At 44.5% G+C, this 24,675-nt stretch overlaps 1 long non-coding RNA gene across 1 annotated transcript; it reads right to left on the reverse strand.

Annotated features, from left to right (window-relative positions):
* Window positions 1–2,163: 2,163 nt before the first annotated feature.
* On the reverse strand, window positions 2,164–24,219 carry LOC147347831 (uncharacterized). The gene is made up of 2 exons (XR_015152818.1): window positions 24,082–24,219; window positions 2,164–2,828 (listed from the first exon to the last, which is right to left on the reverse strand). It is a non-coding gene; the product is annotated as an uncharacterized LOC147347831 (long non-coding RNA).
* Between the last annotated feature and the right edge of the window lie 456 nt (window positions 24,220–24,675).

A 24,675-nucleotide genomic window follows, 5' to 3' on the forward strand; every position in this document is an offset into this window, starting at 1 on the left:
CCCTGACGTCGGTGCACTCCCTACCATTCTTTGACGCTCGATGCCCCAAGCCTCTCCCTGACGTCGGTGCCACTCCCTACCATTCTTTGACGCTCGAAGTCCCAAGCCTTTCCCTGACGTCGGTGCCACTCCCTACCACTGTGTGGTCACATCTTTGCCTCAGACTTGTCAGCTGCATTGTAGAAACGTGCGATTCTCCTCAGTAAGAGTAGGAAGTGTTAAGGATTCTCAGTGGGGGCTCTCTTCCTGATTTTGCTGACTCTGGACTTTAGATTCTCGACCATGATGGTTGGGGAAGGGTCCAGATATTTACATGTAGCAGTATTGTTTAAAAACACGCAAGACTCTAAGACCACGCAAGTGTTAGTTGAGAATGACTACACCTGCACCTACACTCTGGTTTTCCCAATAGTCAAGTACAGATGTGGGAGCTGGACCACAAAGAAGGCTGAGCACCGGAGAATTGATGCTTTTGAACTGTGGTGCTGCAGAAGACTCTTGAGAGTCCCTTGGACTGCAAGGAGATCCAACCAGTCCATCCTAAAGGCGATCAGTCCTGGGTGTTCTTCGGAAGGACTGATGCTAAAGCTGAAGCTCCAATATTTCAGCCACCTGATGCGAAGAGCTGACTCATTTGAAAAGCCCCTGATGCTGGGAAAGATTGAGGGCAGGAGAAGTGGACGACAGAGGATGAGATGGTTGGATGGCATCACAGACTTAATGGACATGAGTTTAGCAAACTCATGGAGACAGAGGACAGGAAAGCCTGGTGTGCGGCAGTCCATGGGGTCACAGAGCTGGACAGACACTGCATAATAGGAATTATGTTCCAGTCATGACACACGGTTGGAGAAGGACATGGCAACCCACTCCAGCATTCTTGCCTGGAGAATCCCAGGGACGGGGGAGCCTGGTGGGCTGCTGTCTATGGGGTCGCACAGAGTTAGACTCGACTGAAGCGACTTAGCAGCAGCAGCATGACATACAGTCATAAAGAGGGTAGAGTGAGTCCTGAGGTCACTTCTAATTCCTCCAAACAAACTAGAGATCATTCCCGTGCCTTCCCCTGGGTGCCCCTGGTGAGGTACAGGGGTGCAAGGTGAAGGGCGTGGATCCTCTGTCCAAGCCCAACAAGATTAACACAGCTGGTGTGAAGTCACACCAGCTTCTGTTTGTTCTCTGATGAGACTGCAGCTTCCTCTTCGAGATACACAGTCAAGACCCAGGAAGGACCCCAGGAGGCACCATGTTGATAATAACCAATTATTTGCACTCTTTTCCAATTCTTTTTTTTCCCAAGGATAGACCGTGTGCTACCTACCCAAGCCACAGCTTGAAGGAAAATCCAAATTATCTGAAGTCACTGTGTTACCCAAAGTGGGGTCCAGCAGCTTGCTGCTCAAGAGCTAAAAAAAGACCAGGCTGGTGGAAAGGAAATCTTACTCTGTTTCAGATGCCAGCAACTGAGGGGGTGGTCCTGTCCAAAGGAAAATTGCCCCCCGCCCAACCCCCTGATAGACTGCAGCCCACCCGGCTCCTCTGTCCACGGACGTCTCCAGGCAAGAATATTGGAGCGGGTTGCTGTTTCCTTCTCCAGGGGATCTTCCCGACCCAGGGATCAAACCGGCATCTCCTGCATTTCAGGCAGATTCTTTACCATCTGAGCCACTGGGGAGGGGGAGAGGTTTCCCATGCCTAGGTAGTCCTTGCTCTCCAGAGCATCTCTGTCACTGAGATGACCCCTGATGCGCATGTCCCAAACATGAGCACCATCATTCTTCTTCCCCAAAAGTGATCAGTTGCTATCAGGTTGACTTGTTCAGCTTGGGATAAGCCAACCTTGTGATGTGTGATATTATTTCATTAACAAATAACCAAATGATCATTGCTAACGTTAACTCTTCTGGGCAATTATTTTATTTACATATATAATTAAAATAGCATAAGTATCTCCACACTTATGGGCTTCCCAGGCAGCACAGTGGTAAAGAACCCCATTTGCCAATACAGGAGATGCAGGAGATGTGGGTTCGATCCCTGAGTTGGGAAGATATCCTGGAGGAGGAAATGACAACCCACTCCAGTAGTCTTGCCTGGGAAATCCCATGGACAGAGGAGGGCTACAGTCCATGGGGTCGCAAAGAGTCAGATATGACCTAATGATTGGGCATGTATATATAATTATTTTAAATAACATTTTGTTTTCTAATTGCATCTATAAATTGATATAATCGCACTTAACATTTATGCTTGATAATTTCATGTATAGAACTGTACATTATATATAACTATAGTAATTACTCTTGTCCTTGTTTTACAGATAAATGAACCGATGCTGGGGTTACAGAGCTTGACCGGGGTCTCACGAGGACCAGGGGGCAGAGCCGGGTTTGGACCCCTCTTTCTCTGAATCCTCTTCTTTGGAGGGAAAGAGCATTTGCGGAGTTCATGGTTCCACCAGCAGACCTCAAGTGTTCATCTCTGTGTTTTTGCTTCTGAGGGTGTGCACTGCAGAAGAGTAAAAGAATTCTCAAAAAAAGACACGAAGACTCCCCGGGGTGTGCCTCAGTTTCTGCTAAGAGCAGCGTCGATTGGTGTCTTCGTCAGCAGGTGGCATCGTTTCTAACCTGAGCCCTGCTGCTCCTGCCTGTTCTGTCTGGGCCTCGAGCTGGAGTCAAATCCGGAACCCAGGCCTCCTGACAACCAGGAGTGTTCAGACTGTCAGCTCCTGCCTCGCTCCCCTCCTTGCCCACCGTGACCCTGTTTTTGTTCTCCTAGCGGCTCAGGGCTTCTCCACCCCTGTGGTCAACGATTCTCTCTTCTGTCTCCTGAAAAACAATTTGTAAATGTGTAAATTTACATCAAAGTGTGCATTTGTGCATAAAATAAAAGATTTTTCTAGAAAAAAAGAGCACATATTTCTATCCAAACAGGATTACCTAGAGAGGTTGCAGGATTTCTTTCCCAAAAGGAGCATTAATCTAGCTATTAGCAAGACCCTCCTGGACTTCAGAATCTGGAAGAACGTGAATGGTGGTGTTCCTTGGGTGGGAGCTCTGGGGCCCCCATCAGTACCCCCGGGGCCCGAGGAAGACTCGCTGTTTCTCTTGGGCGCAGGTGGGCGTGGGTAGAGGGCCCCGTGCATTCGTCTCAAACCATTACGCTGTTTTGTTTATTTGTTTTTTTTTTAATTTATTTTGTTTATTTGTAAATTTGTTTCCAAATTTACACAAAGATTTGTGACTATCTGGCAACCTAGTATTTGTGAAGTATTTTGTAATCCCTAAAGAAAAAAAACACCATATATCCAGAAGATTCCTGGCCACCTGAAATAACAACCTTGTCTCTCTCTCTCCTTCAGAACCTGCCAATAAACTCCCACTTCAAGCAAATCCTATGATTATGAAAGAACTGCAGAGAAAAGCCATGGGAACTTCTCCCACTCTTTGCCCCTGCAATTCACCACCGGTTCCCAAACAAACATGTCTTTATGCCTCGAGTGTTCAGATCTTGCAAACTCGGAGCACATTCTGTCCACATCTTTCCATCTGGACGCCAGCTCCTCCACCACCCTGCAGCGCCTTCGGCCAGACTGCGGGAAGGGCAGCTCCCTGCTGCCTCCTGTCTCCTCCTGGAGACAGCGGGACCCAGGCACTCCGAAAGCAGGGAGCTGGTGGCAGGGGGGAGGCTGCGCCTCTGCCTCTGAGTGGTTGGGAGCACATGGGGACAGAACCAGGCCTGGCACTCGCCCAGAACTAGGACAGTCCCCGGGAATTCTGACAGGGTGGAATGGGCTGAAGGAATAGAGGGTAGGAACAGCCGAAACAACGCCGCAAGGGAAGCGCCAACTCTGCCTGATGTCAGAATGCATCGTAGGGACTCCCCTGGTGATCTGCTGGTTAAGAAGCTGCCTGCCAATACAGGGGAGCCAGAGAGACCCCACATTCCACAGAGAAACTAAGCCCGAGTGACACAAGTACTGAGCCTGTGCTCTAGAGCCCGGGAGCCACAGCGACTGAAACCGCGTGCCTAGGCCTGTGCTCCGCAGCAAGAGAAGCCACCGCAAGGAGAGTAGCCCCTGCTCGCTGTAACTGGAGAAAGTCCCAGTGCAGCATCAAAGACCCAGCACAGACGAAAATAAATCTTTCTAAAATAATAACAAAAAAATAAATACAATTTAAAATAAATAATAAATACACATGTAGGAGACAAGCTTATTCACTTCAGTCGCTCAGTCATGTCTGACTCTTTGCGGCCCCATGGACTGCAGCACGCCAGGCCTCCCTGTCCATCACCAACTCCCAGAGTTTACTCAAACTCATGTCCCTGGAGTCAGTGATGCCATCCAACCATCTCATCCTCTGTCGTCCCCTTCTCCTCCTGCCTTCGATCTTTCCCAGGATCAGGATCTTTTCCAATGAGTCAGTTCTTCACATCAGGTGGCCAAAGTATTAGAGCTTCAGCTTCAGCATCAGTCCTTCCAGTGAATATTCAGGACTGATTTCCTTTAGGAGGGACTGGTTTGATCTCCTTGCAGTCCAAGAGGCTCCCAAGAGTCTTCTCCAACACCACAGTTCAAAACCACAAATACTTCAGTGCTCAGCTTTCTTTACAGTCCAACTCTCACATCCATACATGACTACTGGAAAAACCACAGCTTTGACTAGATGAACCTTTGTTGGCAAAGTAATGTCTCTGCTTTTTAATATGCTGTCTAGGTTACTCATAGCTGGTTCTTCAAGGAGCAAGTGTCTTTTAATTTCATGGTTGCATTCGCCAACTGCGATGATTTTGGAGCCACCCAAAAATAAAGTCTGTCACTGTTTCCATTGTTTCCCCGTCTATTTGCCATGAAGTGAAAAGAATGGATGCTGTGATCTTAGTTCTGTGAATGCTGCGTTTTAAACCAACTTTTTCACTCTCCTCTTTCACTTTCATCAAGAGTTTCTTTAGGTCTTGGTTTCTGCCATAAGAGTGGGGTTATCTATGTATCTGAGGTTATTCCAGCTTATGCTTCATCTAGCCTGGCATTTCACATGATGTACTTTGTATATAAGTTAAATAAGCAGGGTGACAATATACAGCCTTGACGTACTCTTTTTCCTATTTGGAACCAGTCTGTTGTTCCATGTCCAGTTCTAACTGTTGCTTCCTGACCTGCATACAGATTTTTCAAGAGGCAGGTCAGGTGGTCTGGTATTCCCATCTCTTTCAGAATTTTCGACAGTTTATTGTGATTCACACAGTTAAAGGCTTGGCATAGTCAATAAAGCAAAAAACAGATGTTTTTCTGGAACTCTCTTGCTTTTTCCATGATCCAGCAGATGTTGGCAATTTGGTCTCTGGTTCCTCTGCCTTTTCCAAAACCAGCTCGAACATCTGGAAGTTCACGGTTCACGTATTGCTGAAGCCTGGCTTGGAGAATTTTGAGCATTATTTTGCTAGTGTGTGATATGAGTACAATTGTGTGGTAGTTTGAGCATTCTTTGGCATTGCCTTTCTTTGGGATTGGAATGAAAACTGACCTTTTCCAGTCCTGTGGCCACTGCTGAGTTTTCCAAATTTGCTGGCATATTGACTGCAGCACTTTCACAGCATCATCTTTCAGGATTTGGAATAGCTCAACTGGAATTCCATCACCTCCACTAGTTTTGTTTGTAGTGATGCTTCCTAAGGCCTTCTTGACTTCACATTCCAGGATGTCTGGCTCTAGATGAGTGATCACAGCATCATAGTTATATGGATCATGAAGATCTTTTTTGTACAGTTCTTCTACGTATTCTTGCCTCCTATTCTTAGTATCTTCTGCTTCTGTTAGGTCCATATAATTTCTGTCCTTTATCGCGCCCATCTTTGCATGAAATGTTCCCTTGGTATCTCTAATTTTCTTGAAGAGATCTCTAGTCTTTCCCATTCTGTTGTTTTCCTCTATCTTTGCATTGATCACTGAGGAAGGCTTTCTTATCTCTCCTTGCTAATCTTTGGGACTCTGCATTCAAATGGGTATATCTTTCCTTTTCTCCTTTGTTTTTAGCTTCTCTTTTTTTCTCAGCTATTTGATAGGCCTCCTCAGACAATCATTTTGGCTTTTTGCATTTCTTTTTCTTGGGGATGGTCTTGATCCCTGCCTTCTATACAATGTCACAAACCTATGTCCATAGTTCATCAGGCACTCTATCAGATCTAATCCCTTGAATCTATTTGTCACTTCCACTGTATAATTGTAAGGGATTCAACTTAGGTCATACCTGAATGGTCTAGTGGTTTTCCCTACTTTCTTCAATTTAAGTCTGAATTTGGCAATAAGGAGTTCATGATCTGAGCCAGTCAGCTCCCGGTCTTATTTTTGCTGACTATATGGAGCTTCTCCATCATTGGCTGCAAAGAATATAATCAGATTTATGTGTTGACCGCCTGGTGATGTCCATGTGTAGACTCGTATCTTGTGTTGTTGGAAGAGGGTATTTGCTCTGACCAGTGCGTTCTCTTGGCAGAACTCTATTAGCCTTTGCTCTGCTTCATTCTGTACTCCAAGACCAAATTTGCCAGTTACTCCAGGTGTTTCTTGACTTCCCACTTTTGCATTTCAGTCCCGTATAATGAAAAGGACATCTTTTTTTGGGTGTTAGTTCTAAAAAGTCTTGTAGGTTTTCATAGAACCATTCAACTTCAGCTTCTTTAGCATTCCTGGTCAGGACAGAGACTTGGATTACCGTGATATTGAATGGTTTGCCTTGGAAATGAACAGAGATCATTCTGTCGTTTTTGAGATTGCATCCAAGTACTGCATTTTGGGCTCTTTTGTTGACTATGATGGCTACTCCATTTCTTCTAAGGGATTCCTGCCCACAGTAGTAGATATAATGGTCATCTAAGTTAAATCCACCCATCCCAGTCCATTTTAGTTCGCTGATTCCTAGAATGTCGACATTCACTCTTGCCATCTCCTGTTTGACCACTTCCAATTTGCCTTGATTCATGGACCTAGCATTCCAGGTTCATATGCAATATTGCTCTTTAAAGCATCGGACTTTGCTTCCATCCCCAGTCACATCCACATCTGGGTGTTGTTTTTGCCTTGGCTCCGTCTCTTCATTCTTTCTGGAGTTATTTCTCCACTGATCTCCAGTAGCATATTGAGCACCTACCAACCTGGGGAGTTCATCTTTCATCCTATCTTTTTGCCTTTTCATACTGTTCATGGGGTTCTCAAGGCAAGAATATCGAAGTGGTTTGCCATTCCCTTTTCCAGTGGACCACATTTTGTCAGAACTCTCCACCATGATCCGTCCATCTTAGGTGGCCCTACACGGCATGGCTCATAGTTTCATTGAGTTAGAGAAGGCTGTGGTCCATGCTTATAATATACAATTTAAGCTTGAATATAATTTAAATAATAAGACTGAACAGTGCCTTTACCAGCACTGGAATGCGTTCCATAGATCTTGGAACCTGGCCCATTGCCCTTGGAAACTAGGAGGGACTTGTCCCTGGGCTCACCCCCTCCGGGCTTGACTGGGATGGAGCTGGGGCCTCCCACCATCAGCTGCAGCGAGGCCAGGTCACCTGACTCAGATCCAGGTGTCGGTCCCCTGAGCCCCGCTCCCACCGTTTGTGCCCTCCTACCCGGCCCCCAGGCTTCCGCCCAGACTTCAGACCTGCCTTGTGTGTGTGTGCCAAGTTGCTCCAGTCGCGTCTGATTCTTTGTGATCCCATGGACTGTAGTCCCCCAGGCTCCTCTGTCCTTGGGATTCTCCAGGCAAGAATACTGGAGTGGGTTGCCATTTCCTGCTCCAGGGGCTCTTCCTGATCCAGGGGTGGAACCTGCATTTCCTTCTGCTCCTGCACTGCAGGGGGCTTCTTTACTGCTGAGACACCGGAGAAGCCCTTCAGACCTGACTTACCAACTTTCAAGGTGGGTCATTCGTCATTCAGCATTTTTCCCAACTTTTTCCAGCTTAGCCCAGAACCACATTTTGTTAATTCAAGGGTGGATTCCATGTGAGAATTTCCTGGACTGTTTCACTTCCCTCCTGATCCCTGCAGCTGCTGTCTCCCAGCCACGTCCCTACTCAGCGCCCTGGAGGCTGTTACCCCTGGCCCGAAGCAGGAGACAGATGGGCCCCAGGCTGAGCACTGGAGTCTGTCTCCTGTGGACAGACTCTGCAAGGTGAAGACCACAACAGGAGTGAGGAGAGCTGAGTCCTGCACAGGTAAGAGAGAAACAGGTTACAGAGTCCTCGTTCTCCAGGTCAAGGAGACCGTCCTGACCACCCATGCACAGAAAGGCTCCTCGGGGCTCAGAAATGGAGGGGCGCCACCCCATCCTGGGTGATGCAAACCCACCCAGAGGCCTCTATGCTAGAACCTATCTTGGCTAAGAGATGGGCACACCCACAGGGGAGGACCCGGAGAGGAGCAAATACGGACTCAGAGCCGGGCAAAGCAAGGTGGACACTGGCCAGAGGAACCCAGAGGAAATGCCTCGGAGAAGTGATTCAAACTCCCCCGGACTCAGGGCAAGTCAGGGTCCCAGCGGTGAGGACAGAGCACCTGTCACCGCTCTTCTCACTGTGGGTGACAGAGACCTGACGGAGAGCAGCTTAGGCTATTTCTTTGGAATTTAGTTCTGTATTTTAAATCATTTTTTAAATAATTAAGAGTTGATTGGGGACTTCCCTGGTGGTCCAGGGGTTAAGAATCTGCCTGCCAAAGAAGGGGACACCGGTTTGCTCCCTGCTCCGGGAGGATCCCATGTGCCCCGGAGCCACGAAGCCCATGCTCTGCAACGGGAGAAGCCACCACAGTGAGCCCACGCGCCACAACAAAGCCCCTGCGCAGACAAATATAAATCAATTACATCAATAAATCTTTTAAAAATGTGAATAACGAACGCATCACAAGAAAAAGGACCAGCAAGGGGCACTGTACAGTGGCGGCAGAAGGGAAGCCACAGACACTTCAGGACGGGCTGCGGGGGCATCACACGCCAGCTCAGAGCCACCAGGGAGGCCTGGACCACGTTCAGTTTATGTTGTTTCAAGCAGTTCAGTTTGATTCGGTAGTTCAGTCCCTCAGCCGTGTCCCACTCTTTGCAATCCCATGGACTGCAGCACACCAGGCTTCCCTGTCCATCACCAACTCCCGGAGCTTGCTCAAACTCATGTCCATCGAGTCAGCTATGCCTTCCAACCATCTCATCCTCTGTCGTCCCCTTCTCCTCCTGCCTTCAATCTTGCCCAACATCAGAGTCTTTTCTAATGAGTTAGTTCTTCGCATCAGGTGGCTAAAGTATGGAGTTTCAGCTTCAGCCTCAGTCCTTCCAAGGAATACCCTGTTTCAAGCAGAGGATTTATACAATATTTAAGATTTTCATTAAAAATGGTGAAAAGTCAGTATCTATTTCCTTCGTTTCTGTGAAACAGTGCTTTCTTGATTTCTTTCTCTATGTATCTGTAATGAAGGAGCGTGACCAGCACTCATCACGTCGTTGACAAGGCAGAGACGATGCTGGGATCGGGGCTATAAAGACACGCATGTCCTGCTGCAATGAGCGAGGCCAGTGGGAGCTGAGGACAGAGGGTGTCGCTCAGGCCAGGGGGTCTGGAAGCTCCCAGGATGGCACTGTACAGGGTGAGAGGGGGCTGACTGGGGGGTTTTTGCTTGTGTTGACTGAAAAAGAGGCACAACTTGAGAGCTGCAAGTTCAGTTTTATTTGGGGCAGAATGAGGACTGCAGCCAGGAGGCAGCATCTCAGAGAGCTCTGAGAGATGGCTCCAAAGCGGCAGTGGGGAAGGTCAATGTAAGGTTCTGATGAAGTGAGAGTTGACTACCATTAATTACTCATTTTACAAAAGGTTTTTTGTTAGTTATGAGGCTCTGATGTCACCATGAAGGAAGTTAGTGCTTCTTTAGAGATGAGGAGGCTTCCCTGGTGGCTTAGCTGGTAAAGAATCCACCTGCAATGCGGGAGACCTGGGTTCAATCCCTGGGTTGGGAAGATCCCCTGGAGAAGGGCAAGAGCACCCACTCCAGTATTCTGGCCTGGAGAATTCCATGGACTGTATAGTCCACAGGGTCACAAAGAGTCGGACACGACTGAGCAACTTTCACTTCACTTCGCTTCACTTAGCTATGAGGAAATGCAAGGACTGAGATCAGAAAATCTGTTCCCAGAAACATCCAATGATCTAAAGACCTGTCCCACCAGACTCCCCGGAGCAGAGTGCCTCACTCCACCCTGAACTCCCTCAGGGGTTTATGGAACGCAAACAGCTATAAAGGGTTTTTCAGCACAGGGTTCAATCTCCCTCGAGGCAGATGGCAAGTGCCTTTCTGGTTCAGATCAGATCAGATCAGTCGCTCAGTTGTGTCGACTCTTTGCCACCCCATGAATCTCAGCACGCCAGGCCTCCCTGTCCATCACCAACTCCCGGAGTTCACTCAGACTCACGTCCATCGAGTCAGTGATGCCATCCAGCCATCTCATCCTCTCTTGTCCCCTTCTCCTCCTGCCCCCAATCCCTCTCAGCATCAGAGTCTTGTCCAATGAGTCAGCTCTTCGCATGAGATGGCCAAAGTACTGGAGTTTCAGCTTTAGCATCATTCCTTCCAAAGAAATCCCAGGGCTGATCTCCTTCAGAATGGACTGGTTGGATCTCCTTGCAGTCCAAGGGACTCTCAAGAGTCTTCTCCAACACCACAGTTCAAAAGCATCAGTTCTTCAACGCTCAGCTTTCTTCACAGTCCAACTCTCACAACCATACATGACCACAGGAAAAACCATAGCCTTGACTAGCCGGACCTTTGTTGGCAAAGTAATATCTCTGCTTTTGAATATGCTGTCTAGGTTGGTCATAACTTTCCTTCCAAGGAGTAAGCGTCTTTTAATTTCATGGCTGTAGTCACCATCTGCAGTGATTTTGGAGCCCAGAAAAATAAATCTGACACCGTTTCCACATCTATTTCCCATGAAGTGGTGGGACCGGATGCCATGATCTTCATTCTCTGAATGTTGAGCTTTAAGCCAACTTTTTCACTCTCCACTTTCACTTTCATCAAGAGGCTTTTGAGTTCCTCTTCACTTTCTGCCATAAGGGTGGTGTCATCTGCATATCTGAGGTTATTGATATTTATCCTGGCAATCTTGATTCCAGCTTGTGTTTCTTCCAGTCCAGGATTTCTCATGATGTACTCTTGCATATAAGTTAAATAAACAGGGTGACAATATACAGCCTTGACGAACTCCTTTTCCTATTTGGAACCAGTCTGTTGTTCCATGTCCAGTTCTAACTGTTGCTTCCTGACCTGCATACAAATTTCTCAAGAGGCAGATCAGGTGGTCTGGTAATCCCATCTCCTTCAGAATTTTCCACAGTTTATTGTGATCCACACAGTCAAAGGCTTTGGCATAGTCAATAAAGCAGAAATAGATGTTTTTCTGGAACTCTCTTACTTTTTTGATGATCCAGCGGATGTTGGCAATTTGATCTCTGGTTCCTCTGCCTTTTCTAAAACCAGCTTGAACTTCAGGAAGTTCACGGTTCACATATTGCTGAAGCCTGGCTTGGAGAATTTTGAGCATTACTTTACTAGCGTGTGAGATGAGTGCAATTGTGCGGTAGTTTGAACATTCTTTGGCATTGCCTTTCTTTGGGATTGGAATGAAAACTGACCTTTTCCAGTCCTGTGGCCACTGCTGAGTTTTCCAAATTTGCTGGCATATTGAGTGCAGCACTTTCACAGCATCATCTTTCAGGATTTGGAATAGCTCAACTGGAATTCCATCACCTTCACTAGCTTTGTTCGTAGTGATGCTTTTTAATGCCCACTTGACTTCACATCCCAGGATGTCTGGCTCTAGGTGAGTGATCACACCATCGTGATTATCTGGGTCATGAAAATCTTTTTTGTACAGTTCTTCTGTGTATTCTTGCCATCTCTTCTCTCTCTCTCTTTTTTTTAATTTTTTTTTTTTTTTAAACTTTACAATATTGTATTAGTTTTGCCCAACATTGAAATGAATCCGCCACAGGTATACTGCTTCTGTTAGGTCCATACCATTTCTGTCCTTTATCGAGCTCATCTTTGCATGAAATGTTCCTTTGGTATCTCTGATTTTCTTGAAGAGATCCCTAGTCTTTCCCATTCTGTTGTTTTCCTCTATTTCTTTGCATTGATCGCTGGGGAAGGCTTTCTTATCTCTTCTTGCTATTCTTTGGAACTCTGCATTCAGATGTTTATATCTTTCCTTTTCTCCTTTGCTTTTTGCTTCTCTTCTTTTCACAGCTATTTGTAAGGCCTCCCCAGACAGCCATTTTGCTTTTTTGCATTTATTTTCCATGGGGATGGTCTTGATCCCTGTCTCCTGTACAATGTCACGAACCTCATTCCATAGTTCATCAGGCACTCTATCTATCAGATCTAGGCCCTTAAATCTATTTCTCACTTCCACTGTATAATCTGGTTCAGTCGTTGACAATGCTCTTGGTACATGCCGGTTTGTAGTTGACAGTTGCAAGCCCAGAATCTGACTCTGGCCAATGCCAGCAAAAGTAGGCCACATTAGGGACAATCTGAAGACAGATTGGGAAAGACGAGGGCAGAGCAGACGCAGGGCCCAGGGGTCCAGCCAGGACTTACTGAGCATCAGTCAGCGCTTCAGAGCTGGGGAAGAGCTCCTAGCATTTCCTGCCCCTCCTTGAGGCACGCCAGTCACGTTCCAGGTCCTGAGATGAGTGTTCAGGGGCCCAGCCTGAGTTCCATGTGCTCCCCGGGGCCAGGAGTGGGCAGAGCCCTTAACAGGCAGATGGACACTCCTGCACGTAAGTGTGGAGAGGAAACATCCCCTGCAGAGTAAGCAGGAAAAGCTGCCGATCATTAAACAAGCGGAGACCAGTACGCGGGGCGGAAATTAGCTATGGGGAGGAAGGGGAGAGCTCGGCATTTTTACAAAGACATGGTTGCGTGTTTATCGGAGCCAAAGGTCAGAAGTAGGTGATACCACAAAAAATCTCCCAGTCTGAGCTTTAGCTTGACAGTCTGAGAACCCCTGGAAGGTCTGAGGTTTGAGACTTGATGGGATTTATGTTTTTAAAAACTCCCTGCCTGGGACAACCCAGAGGGATGGGGCAGGGAGGGAGGTGGGAGGGGGGCTCAGGATGGAGGGGAGACACATGTACACCTGTGGTTGATTCATGTTGATGGCAAAAATCACCACAATATTATAAAGTAATTAGCCTCCAATTGAAATAAAGTAATTAATTAAATTTTAAAAAGCGAAACTGGAAAAAAACTGCTGTATAATAATATTTAATCATGTAACTGATGAGTAAAATATATGATTTTTAAAATAAAAGTGTAGGGGGAGGAGCTAAGACGGCGGAGGAATAGGATGGGGAGACCACTTTCTCCCCCACAAATTCATCAAAAAAACATTTAAACGCTGAGTAAGTTCCACAAAACAACTTCTGAATGCTGGCAGAGGACATCAGGCACCCAGAAAAGCAACCCATTGTCTTCGAAAGGAGGTAGGGAAAAATATAAAAGACGAAAAAAGAGACACAAGAGGGAGGGACGGAGCTCCGGCCCGGGAAGGGAATCTTAAAAAGAGAGAAGTTTCCAAACACCAGGAAACACTCTCACTGCCGAGTTTGTGCCGAGCCTTGGAAGCACAGAGGGCAACATAACAGGGAGGAAAAATAAATAAACAATTAAAACCCACAGATTACGAGCCCAATGGTAACTCCCCCAGTGGAGAAGCAGCGCAGACGCCGGCACCCGCCACTAGCAAGCGGGGCCTGGGCAGGGAGGCGTGGGCTGCATTGCTTAGAGTAAGGATCTGGCCTGAATGCCCTGAGCTCTATCTGAGCGAACTAACTTGGGCTAGCAAACCAGACTGTGGGATAACTACCACGCAAAAAGCCAGCCCTAACCTAAGACACCACCAGGCCCGTGCACGGAATAAAGGACTGAACAGAGATAGCTGGCTGCAGACTATCCCCCTCCGGTGACAGGCAGCCAGAGCCGGAAGGTGGCAATTGAAGCCCCAGAGAGACATTATCTACAAAACTATAAGCAGGCTTCTTTGCTAACTAAGACTTCTTGGGGTTCTGGACGGTCAACATCCGCCTGAGAAAGTACGCCGATTGTACACCCAGATAAACGAGCCACGGGGAGGCAATAAGTTGCAGCAACTGTGCTCGCCAAACACCTCATCACCTGAGCTGCTCTGCCGGGAGCCGGTGAGGCATTCCACTCGTGACAAAGGTCATGAGGAAGGAGGCTTGGCATACTCAAAGGCGGGATCGAGCCTCAGGAGTCCCCCTGGATATTCTCGAGCATCTACCCCAAAAACCAGAGTGGTACTTTATTGCTTTGTGCTCTCACTTCTGACTTTACTGGGGGCTGTCCCCCACCACCATCTCGCTCTCTCTGTCAAAGAGTTAACTTACAGCTCCAATTAATAAAGTTCCTGGGCAATTAGGAGTGTTTAAATCCAAAGCCCTCAGATGGCTCTCTAACTCACCTGACAAGTTTACCCGGACTCCTACAGCTATGCATACGATTGTTTACAGTCTAGCTTAGAGCCTCTCAGAGAGTTAGAAACTGTCAGAATAAACTAGTAAAGGATTTCATTGATGAGCCAATGCTTGTTGCCAAGTTTTCACATCCCCTGAATTGTATCCTTGAATATGTATTAATTAATAGTTGGTATGTAGAAAAAATAAGTAGTGGCCTTGGTATTAGTAACTTTAGACCCTTAAGGTAATAAATTCTTTCCTTTGTTGTAAACCCATTACATATCCGCCCTATAGGAATGCAATTTTATCTTTGGAAGATGGCGCCAAACCTTAAAATAATTACTCTTAGAGAAAATAAGTCTTTGTTGATAAGTCCTTGTCAAGAGTCATAAAATGTTAATAGGCCTTCTGGCCAGAAGATGATGTAAATCACCTAAACAATTTGTATACGATAAATTTGCAGGAAAGAAACCATGGTTTTTGATAAGGATCAAAAACTGCTGACTTTGCATCCCCTATTATCCTCTATGTGTAACTTAGGGTATATAAGCCCCTGTTGAAAATAAAGCTACGAAAAAAGAGAAAAAAGAAAGCTACGGGCCTTGCTCACCAACGCTTGGTCTCCCCATGTCATTCTTTTCACATTCTGGCTGAAGTCTCCATCTGGAGCGCGGAGGTCTTCTGCGACCATTTATTTGCCTGGGCTTCTAAGACCCACTTGAGAAGGTGTCTAAGGTGGGGCACTTTCCGCTATTCGAGAGGGCACCTGCGGCCTCCGTGGTCAGAGCTAACCTGGTGTCACGGGTTATATTGATTTTCCCCTTAAACCAAGCTACTCAGCCTCTTTTCTCCACTGAATTTTCCTACTGAGCTATCCTCATTCTATTACTCTTTATATCTCTAATTAACATATAAATAGTCGCCTAGGCCGTCTCTCCTTCGAATACCCTGGATCAGCCGGGGCTGGACCCCGGCACTGCTCGGACCTGGGAAGGGCACAAAACGCAGGCCAACTGAGTCTGTGCCTCTGAGGACTACCTGAGTGCCTGAACCTGAGCGGCTTGGACCTGGGAGGTACAGGCAGCCCAGGGCCGGCCTCAGATGGTTCCCGGCGGAGCAACCTAGAACCTGAACAGTGTGGGCAGGGAGGCTACACGCGCCATGAGCAGGGGTAGGCCCAGTGTGGCTGAGGCACTGTGAGCAAACGCCAGTGTTATTTGTTTGCAGCTTCCCTCCCTCCCCACAGCGTGACTGAACAAGTGAGCCTAAAAAAAAAACTGTCCTCCACCGCCCCCTTTGTATCAGGGTGGAAATCAGACACTGAAGAGACCAGCAAACAGAAGAAGCTATAACAGAGGGAACCGCCTTGGAAGCGACTGGCAATAGATTAAAACCCTGTCGTTAGTACTGACTACATAGGAAGGGGCCTATAGATCTTGAGAAATATAAGCCAGACCAAGGAACTAGCTGAAAATGAACTGACCCCACAATACCCACAAACACCAGAGAAAGTCCAAGATATATTTTTACTATTTTTACAATCATTCTTTCTTTCTTTTTTCTTTTAATTTTTAAAAAAAATTTAAGTCCTCTATTACTCCTTTAATTTTCACTTTTATAACCTACTATTACTTTTGCAAAAAAAAAAAAAAAAAAAAGACCCTATTTTTTTTAAAAGCAAACTTCATATATTTTTTTTTATAATTTTTGTGACCTTGTTTTTTTTTTCCTTTTCTCTTTCTTTCTTTCTTTTTTTTTCTTCTTCTTTTCTTTAACATTGTATTTTTGAAATTCCAAACTCTAGATTTTTAATTTTAGCTTTTTGGTATTTGTTATCAATTTTGTACCTATATTTTTTTTTTTATAATTTTTGTGACTTTATTTTCTCTCTTTCTTTCTCTTCTTCTTTTCTTTAACATTGTATTTCTGAAATTCCAAACCCTACTCTGCTGCTGCTGCTGCTGCTGCTGCTGCTAAGTCGCTTCAGCCGTGTCCGACTCTGTTGCAATGCCATAGACAGCAGCCCGACAGGCTCCTCCATCCCTGGGATTCTCCAGGCAAGAACACTGGAGTGGGTTGCCATTTCCTTCTCCAATTATGCTTTTTGATATTTGTTATCAATTTTGTACCTATATTTTCTTTATAATTTTTGTGACTTCGTTTTGTTTTTGTTTTTTTTCTTTTTCTCTCTTTCTTTTCCTTCTTCTTTTCTTTAACATTGTATTTTTGAAATTCCAAACTCTACTCTAGATTTTGAATTTTTGCTTTTAGGTATTTGTTACCAATTTTGTACTAAAGGTACAAAAGGTTCTTCAAAGAGAACCCAATCTTCAGTATCCATTTTTAACTCGGGAGCAAGATTACTGGCTTGACTGCTCTCTCCCCCTTTGGACTCCCCTTTTTCTCCACCAGGTCGCCTGTGTCTCCTCCCTAACCCCTCTCTACCCAACTCTGGGAATTTCTGTGTGTTCCAGACGGTGAAGAACACTTAGGGAACTGATTACTGGCTGGATCTGTCTCTCTCCTTTTCATTCCCCCCTTTTATCCTCCTGGCCGCCTTTGTCTCCTTCCTCTCTCTTCTCTTCTCTGTATAACTCCGTGAACATCTCTGAGCGGTCCAGTTGTGGAGTGCACATGAGGAAGTGATTACTGGCTAGCCCGCTCTCTCCTCTATTGATTCCACCTCATCTCATTCAGGTCACTTCTAACTCCCTCCTCCCTCTTCTCTTCTCCATGTAACGCTGTGAACCTCTCTGGGTGACCCTCACAATGGAGAAACTTTTCATCTTTAATCTAGATGTTTTATCAGTGGTGCTGTATAGAAGGAGAAGTTTTGAGACTACTGTAAAAATAAGACCGATAACTAGAAGCAGGAGGCTTAAGTCCAAACCCTGACTCCAGGGAACTCCTGACTCCAGGGAACATTAATTGACAGGAGTTCATCAAACGCCTCCATACCTACACTGAAACCAAGCACCACACAAGGGCCAAAAAGTTCCAGGGCAAGACATACCAAGCAAATTCTCCAGCAACACAGAAACACAGCCCTGAGCTCCAATATACAGGCTGCCCAAAGTCACGCCAAAACCATAGACATCTCATAACTCATTACTGGACACTTCATTACACTCCAAAGAGAAGAAATCCAGCTCCACCCACCAGAACACCGACACAAGCTTCCTTAACCAAGAAACCTCGACAAGCCACCTGTACAAACCCACACACAGCGAGGAAACTCCACAATAAAGAGAACACTACAAACTGCCAGAATACAGAAAGGACACCCCAAACTCAGCAATTGAAACAAGATGAAGAGACAGAGGAATACCCAGCAGGTAAAGGAACAGGATAAATGCTCACCAAACCAAACAAAAGAGGAAAAGAGAGGGAATCTACCTGATAAAGAATTCCAAATAATGATAGTGAAAATGATCCAAAATCTTGAAATCAAAATGGAATCACAGATAAATAGCCTGGAGACAAGGATTGAGAAGATGCAAGAAAGGTTTAACAAGGACCTAGAAGAAATAAAAGAGTCAATATATAATGAATAATGCAATAAATGAGATCAAAAACACTCTGGAGGCAACAAATAGTAGAATAACAGAGGCAGAAGATAGGATTAGTGAATTAGAAGGTAGAATGGTAGAAATAAATGAATCAGAGAGGAAAAAAGAAAAACGAATTAAAAGAAGTGAGGACAATCTCAGAGACCTCCAGGACAATATTAAACGCTACAACATTCGAATCATAGGAGTCCCAGAAGAAGAAGACAAAAAGAAAGACCATGAGAAAATACTTGAGGAGATAATAGTTGAAAACTTCCCTAAAATAGGGAAGGAAATAATCACTCAAGTCCAAGAAACCCAGAGAGTCCCAAACAGGATAAACCCAAGACAAAACACCCCAAGACACATATTAATCAAATTAACAAAGATCAAACACAAAGAACAAATATTAAAAGCAGCAAGGGAAAAACAACAAATAACACACAAGGGAATTCCCATAAGGATAACAGCTGATCTTTCAATAGAAACTCTTCAAGCCAGGAGGGAATGGCGAGACATACTTAAAGTGATGAAAGAAAATAACCTACAGCCCAGATTATTGTACCCAGCAAGGATCTCATTCAAATATGAAGGAGAAATCAAAAGCTTTACAGACAAGCAAAAGCTGAGAGAATTCAGCACCACCAAACCAGCTCTCCAACAAGTACTAAAGGATATTCTCTAGACAGGAAACACAAAAAGTGTGTATAAATTCGAACCCAAAACAATAAAGTAAATGGCAATGGGATCATACTTATCAATAATTACCTCAAACGTAAATGGGTTGAATGCCCCAACCAAAAGACAAAGAATGGCTGAATGGATACAAAAACAAGACCCCTACATATGTTGTCTACAAGAGATCCACCTCAAAACAGGGGACACATACAGACTGAAAGTGAAGGGCTGGAAAAAGATTTTCCATGCAAGTAGGGACCAAAAGAAAGCAGGAGTAGTAATACTCATATCAGATAAAATAGACTTTAAAACAAAGGCTGTGAAAAGAGACAAAGAAGGTCACTACACAATGATCACAGGATCAATCCAAGAAGAAGATATAACAATTATAAATATATATGCACCCAACATGGGACAAATGCTAACAAGTATGAAAGGAGAAATTAACAATAACACAATAATAGTAGGAGACTTTAATACCCCACTCACACCTATGGATAGATCAACTAAACAGAAAATTAACAAGGAAACACAAACTTTAAATGATACAATAGACCAGTTAGACCTAATTGATATCTATAGGACATTTCATCCCAAAACAATGAATTTCACCATTTTCTCAAGTGCACACGGAACCTTCTCCAAGATAGATCACATCCTGGGCCATAAATCTAGCCTTGGTAAATTCAAAAAATAGAAATCATTCCAAGCATCTTTTCTGACCATAATGCAGTAAGATTAGATCTCAATTACAGGAGAAAAACTATTTAAAATTCCAACATATGGAGGCTGAACAACATGCTGCTGAATAACCAACAAATCACAGAAGAAATGAAAAAAGAAATAAAAATTTGCATAGAAATGAATGAAAATGAAAACACAACAACCCAAAACCCGTGGGACACTGTAAAAGCAGTCCTAAGGGGAAAGTTCATAGCAATACAGGCATACCTCAAGAAACAAGAAAAAAGTCAAATAAATAACCTAACTCTACACCTAAAGCAACTAGAAAAGGAAGAAATGAAGAACCCCAGGGTTAGTAGAAGAAAAGAAATCTTAAAAATTAGGGTAGAAATAAATGCAAAAGAAACAAAAGAGACCATAGCAAAAATCAACAAAGCCAAAAGCTGGTTCTTTGAAAGGATAAATAAAATTGACAAACCATTAGCCAGACTCATCAAGAAACAAAGGGAGAAAAATCAAATCAATAAAATTAGAAATGAAAATGGAGAGGTCACAACAGACAACACAGAAATACAAAGGATCATAAGAGACTACTATCAGCAATCATATGCCAATAAAATGGACAACGTGGAAGAAATAGGCAAATTCTTAGAAAAGTACAACTTTCCAAAACTGGACTAGGAAGAAATAGAAAATCTTAACAGACCCATCACAAGCATGGAAATTGAAACTGTAATCAGAAATCTTCCAGCAAACAAAAGCCCAGGTCCAGAAGGCTTCACAGCTGAATTCTACCAAAAATTTAGAGAAGAGCTAACACCTATCCTACTCAAACTCTTCCAGAAAATTGCAGAGGAAGGTAAACTACTAAACTCATTCTATGAAGCCACCATCACCCTAATACGAAAACCTGACAAAGACGCCACAAAAAAAGAAAACTACAGGCCAATATCACTGATGAACATAGATGCAAAAATTCTTAACAAAATTCTAGCAATCAGAATCCAACAACACATTAAAAATATCATACACCATGACCAAGTGGGCTTTATCCCAAGGATGCAAGTATTCTTCAATATCCGCAAATCAATCAATGTAATACACCACATTAACAAATTGAAAAATAAAAACCATATCATTATCTCAATAGATGCAGAGAAAGCCTTTGACAAAATTCAACACCCATTTATGATAAAAACTCTCCAGAAAGCAGGAATAGAAGGAACATACCTCAACATAATAAAAGCTATATATGACAAACCCATAGCAAACATTATCCTCAATGGTGAAAAATTGAAAGCATTTCCTCTAAAGTCAGGAACAAGACAAGGGTGCCCACTTTCACCATTACTATTTAACATAGTTTTGGAAGTTTTGGCCACAGCAATCAGAGCAGAAAAAGAAATAAAAGGAATCCAAACTGGAAAAGAAGAAGTAAAACTCTCACTGTTTGCAGATGACATGATCCTCTACATAGAAAACCCTAAAGACTCCACCAGAAAATTACTAGAACTAATCAATGAATATAATAAAGTTGCAGGATATAAAATCAACACACAGAAATCCCTTGCATTCCTATACACTAATAATGAGAAAATAGAAAGAGAAATTAAGGAAACAATTCCATTCACCATTGCAACGAAAAGAATAAAACACTTAGGAATATATCTACCTAAAGAAACTAAAGACCTATATATAGAAAACTATAAAACACTGGTGAAAGAAATCAAAGAGGACACTAATAGATGGAGAAATATACCATGTTCATGGATTGGAAGAATCAATATAGTGAAAATGAGTATACTACCCAAAGCAATTTATAGATTCAATGCAATCCCTATCAAGCTACCAACGGTATTCTTCACAGAGCAAGAACAATTTCACAATTTGTATGGAAATACAAAAAAACCTCGAATAGCCAAAGCTATCTTGAGAAAGAAGAATGGAACTGGAGGAATCAACCTGCCTGACTTCAGGCTCTACTACAAAGCCACAGTCATCAAGACAGTATGGTACTGGCACAAAGACAGAAATATAGATCAATGGAACAAAATAGAAAGCCCAGAGATAAATCCACGCACATATGGACACCTTATCTTTGACAAAGGAGGCAAGAATATACAATGGATTAAAGACAATCTCTTTAACAAGTGGTGCTGGGAAAACTGGTCAACCACTTGTAAAAGAATGAAACTAACACCATACACAAAAATAAACTCAAAATGGATTAAAGATCTAAACGTAAGACCAGAAACTATAAAATTCCTAGAGGAGAACATAGGCAAAACACTCTCTGACATACATCACAGCAGGATCCTCTATGACCCCCCCTCCCAGAATATTGGAAATAAAAGCAAAAATAAACAAATGGGACCTAATTAAAATTAAAAGCTTCTGCACAACAAAGGAAACTATTAGCAAGGTGAAAAGACAGCCTTCAGAATGGGAGAAAATAATAGCAAATGAAGCAACGGACAAACAACTAATCTCAAAAATATACAAGCAACTCCTACAGCTCAATTCCAGAAAAATAAATGACCCAATCAAAAAATGGGCCAAGGAACTAAATAGATATTTCTCCAAAGAAGACATACAGATGGCTAACAAACACATGAAAAGATGCTCAACATCATTCATTATCAGAGAAATGCAAATCAAAACCACTATGAGGTACCATTTCAGTTAGAATGGCTGTGATCCAAAAGTCTACAAGCAATAAATGCTGGAGAGGGTGTGGAGAAAAGGGAACCCTCTTACACTGTTGGTGGGAATGTAAACTAGTACAGTCACTATGGAGAACAGTGTGGAGATTCCTTAAAAAACTGGAAATAGAACTGCCTTATGATCCAGCAATCCCACTGCTGGGCATACACACTGAGGAAACCAGAAGGGAAAGAGACACGTGTACCCCAATGTTCACTGCAGCACTGTTTATAATAGCCAGGACATGGAAGCAACCTAGATGTCCATCAGCAGATGAATGGATAAGAAAGCTGTGGTACATATACACAATGGAGTATTACTCAGCCATTAAAAAGAATACATTTGAATTAGTTCTAATGAGGTGGATGAAACTGGAGCCTATTATACAGAGTGAAGTAAGCCAGAAAGAAAAACACCAATACAGTACACTAACACATGTATATGGAATTTAGAAATATGGTAACAATAACCCTGTATATGAGACAGCAAAAGAGACACTGATGTATAGAACAGTCTTTTGTACTCTGTGGGAGAGGGAGAGGGTGGGATGATTTGGGAGAATGGCATTGAAACATGTATAATATCATATATGAAAAGAGTCGCCAGTCCAGGTTTGATACACGATACTGGAAGCTTGGGGCTGGTGCACTGGGACAACCCAGAGAGATGGTATGGGGAGGGAGGAGGGAGGAGGGTTCAGGATGGGGAACACATGTATACCTGTGGCAGATTCATTTTGATATATGGCAAAACCAATATAATATCGTAAAGTTAAAAAATAAAATAAAGTATTTCCTTTAAGTAAAAATAAATAAATAAATAAAGGTTACAAAAAAAAAAGAAATACAAACCCTTGGATTCTACCCAGACCTACTGTATGGCCACTTGGGTCTGGAGTTCTGGGTCTGAACACCCCTACTGGGTGACGAATTCTTAAGCTGGGAAATCACTGGCCTGGCTCAACCTCCTCATTTAACAGAGGAGCAAATGGAGGTCCAGGGAGAGGAAATTGCTGCCCAAGACCAGTTAGGGTCAGGACTGGAATGTGGAGAGGGACTGAGCTGACTGCCCTCTGCCTCATATGATGGCTCTGGGAGTCCACATTTTCTGTCACCTCCCAGGGATCAGGGAGGGTCATGGCAGAAAGGCATTCCTACCTACCCAACTGTGAGCAGGCCTAGTGAGCCCTGCAGACTCCAGACGGTTTGGTGAGCGGGGCTGGTGTCTGTCTTGGGTGGCAGGGGTCCTTAGGTGCTTTATTAATTGATGTGAGTGTCCTCCATCCCTCAGCTCAGAAAGGGTGGGTGGGATTGAAGAGGGAGAGTGAAATTCCACTGGTGCCCAGACCCCTTGGCCAGGTGGTGTGACTTGAAGAGGTGCTATCACTGGCCATCCTTATGGGCTACACTCGGGAGTCAGGAGTCCTGGGTCCTGGTCCCAGTGGCTGCTGAGGTGCGCCATGACTGGGTGAGTCCCTTCTGCCTTTCTGAGCCTGTTTTCCCATCTATAAATTCTGTGACTCAAACACAAACTATTCCCAGCCAAAGTTTTAGCTGGAATTCAAGATGAACGGAGGGCCCAGGGAACACCTTTAGGGATACTGCCCAAGAAAGAAGGGACAGGGAGCCCAGCCACCATGCCCTCAGGCCCAGCTCTGTAGATTCCCTGGGTCCATCCCACCCAGCTGCTGACCAGGAAGCATGGCCCCTCTGGGGCTCCTGGAGCTGAGCCATTTGACTTCTGATGCCCGAGTCTCTCGTGATGGGCGCCTTCCCACATCCCAGAGTATGACCTTTGACTCTTCCGCAATTTGTCTACCTCACCGTCCCCATGGCCCTCTCCCACATGGCTCAGAGTTGCTGCCTGGACCTCATGATGATTTTCCCTTTGAGGGCTAAGCCTGGGGTGCAAGCCTAGGGGGAAATTTGGGGGCCTTTGACCATTACCTCCAGTCTCCCTTGGTGATGGACTCCTCTTCCACTCGGAACTGCAGGTCCTCCACCTTCCTGCGGAGGGGAGAGGGGGCTGAGCAGGCTTCACCCAGAGGGGTCCGTCCATGCTCCTGCTCAGTCGTGTCTGACTCTTTGCGATCCCCCGGACTGTAGCCCACCAGCCTCCTCTGTCCATGGGATTCTCCAGGCAAGAATACTGGGGTGGGTTGTCGTTTCCTCCTCCAGGCGATCTTCCTGACTCAGGCACTGAACCCATGTTTCCTGCATTGCAGGTGGATTCTTTGCCCGCTGAGCCATCAGGGAAGCCCATAAGTGACTCCTACCCAGAGGGGTGGGCTTTGCCAAGTCAGCAATGGCAGAGAGAGCCAAGGCCACCAGAAGCCACATTCAGAGTACCCAGAAGGTACTGTCCCAGGGCCTCATGGCTGATGGGGACGGAGCCTCCTGGAAACAAAAAATAAATAAATAAAATAAATAAAATAAAAATGTATTTACCAGTGAGGTGTGAAACTTTATAAACTAATGGAACTGAAACAGTGTAAAGATTAGTTTCTGATAATATTTTGAGAGATTAAATTAAATTGAAAT

This window comes from Bos grunniens, chromosome 23 (genome assembly GCF_055505025.1).
Source record: "Bos grunniens cultivar Pamir isolate PY7600 chromosome 23, Bosgru_T2T1.0, whole genome shotgun sequence".
NCBI lineage: Eukaryota > Metazoa > Chordata > Mammalia > Artiodactyla > Bovidae > Bos > Bos grunniens.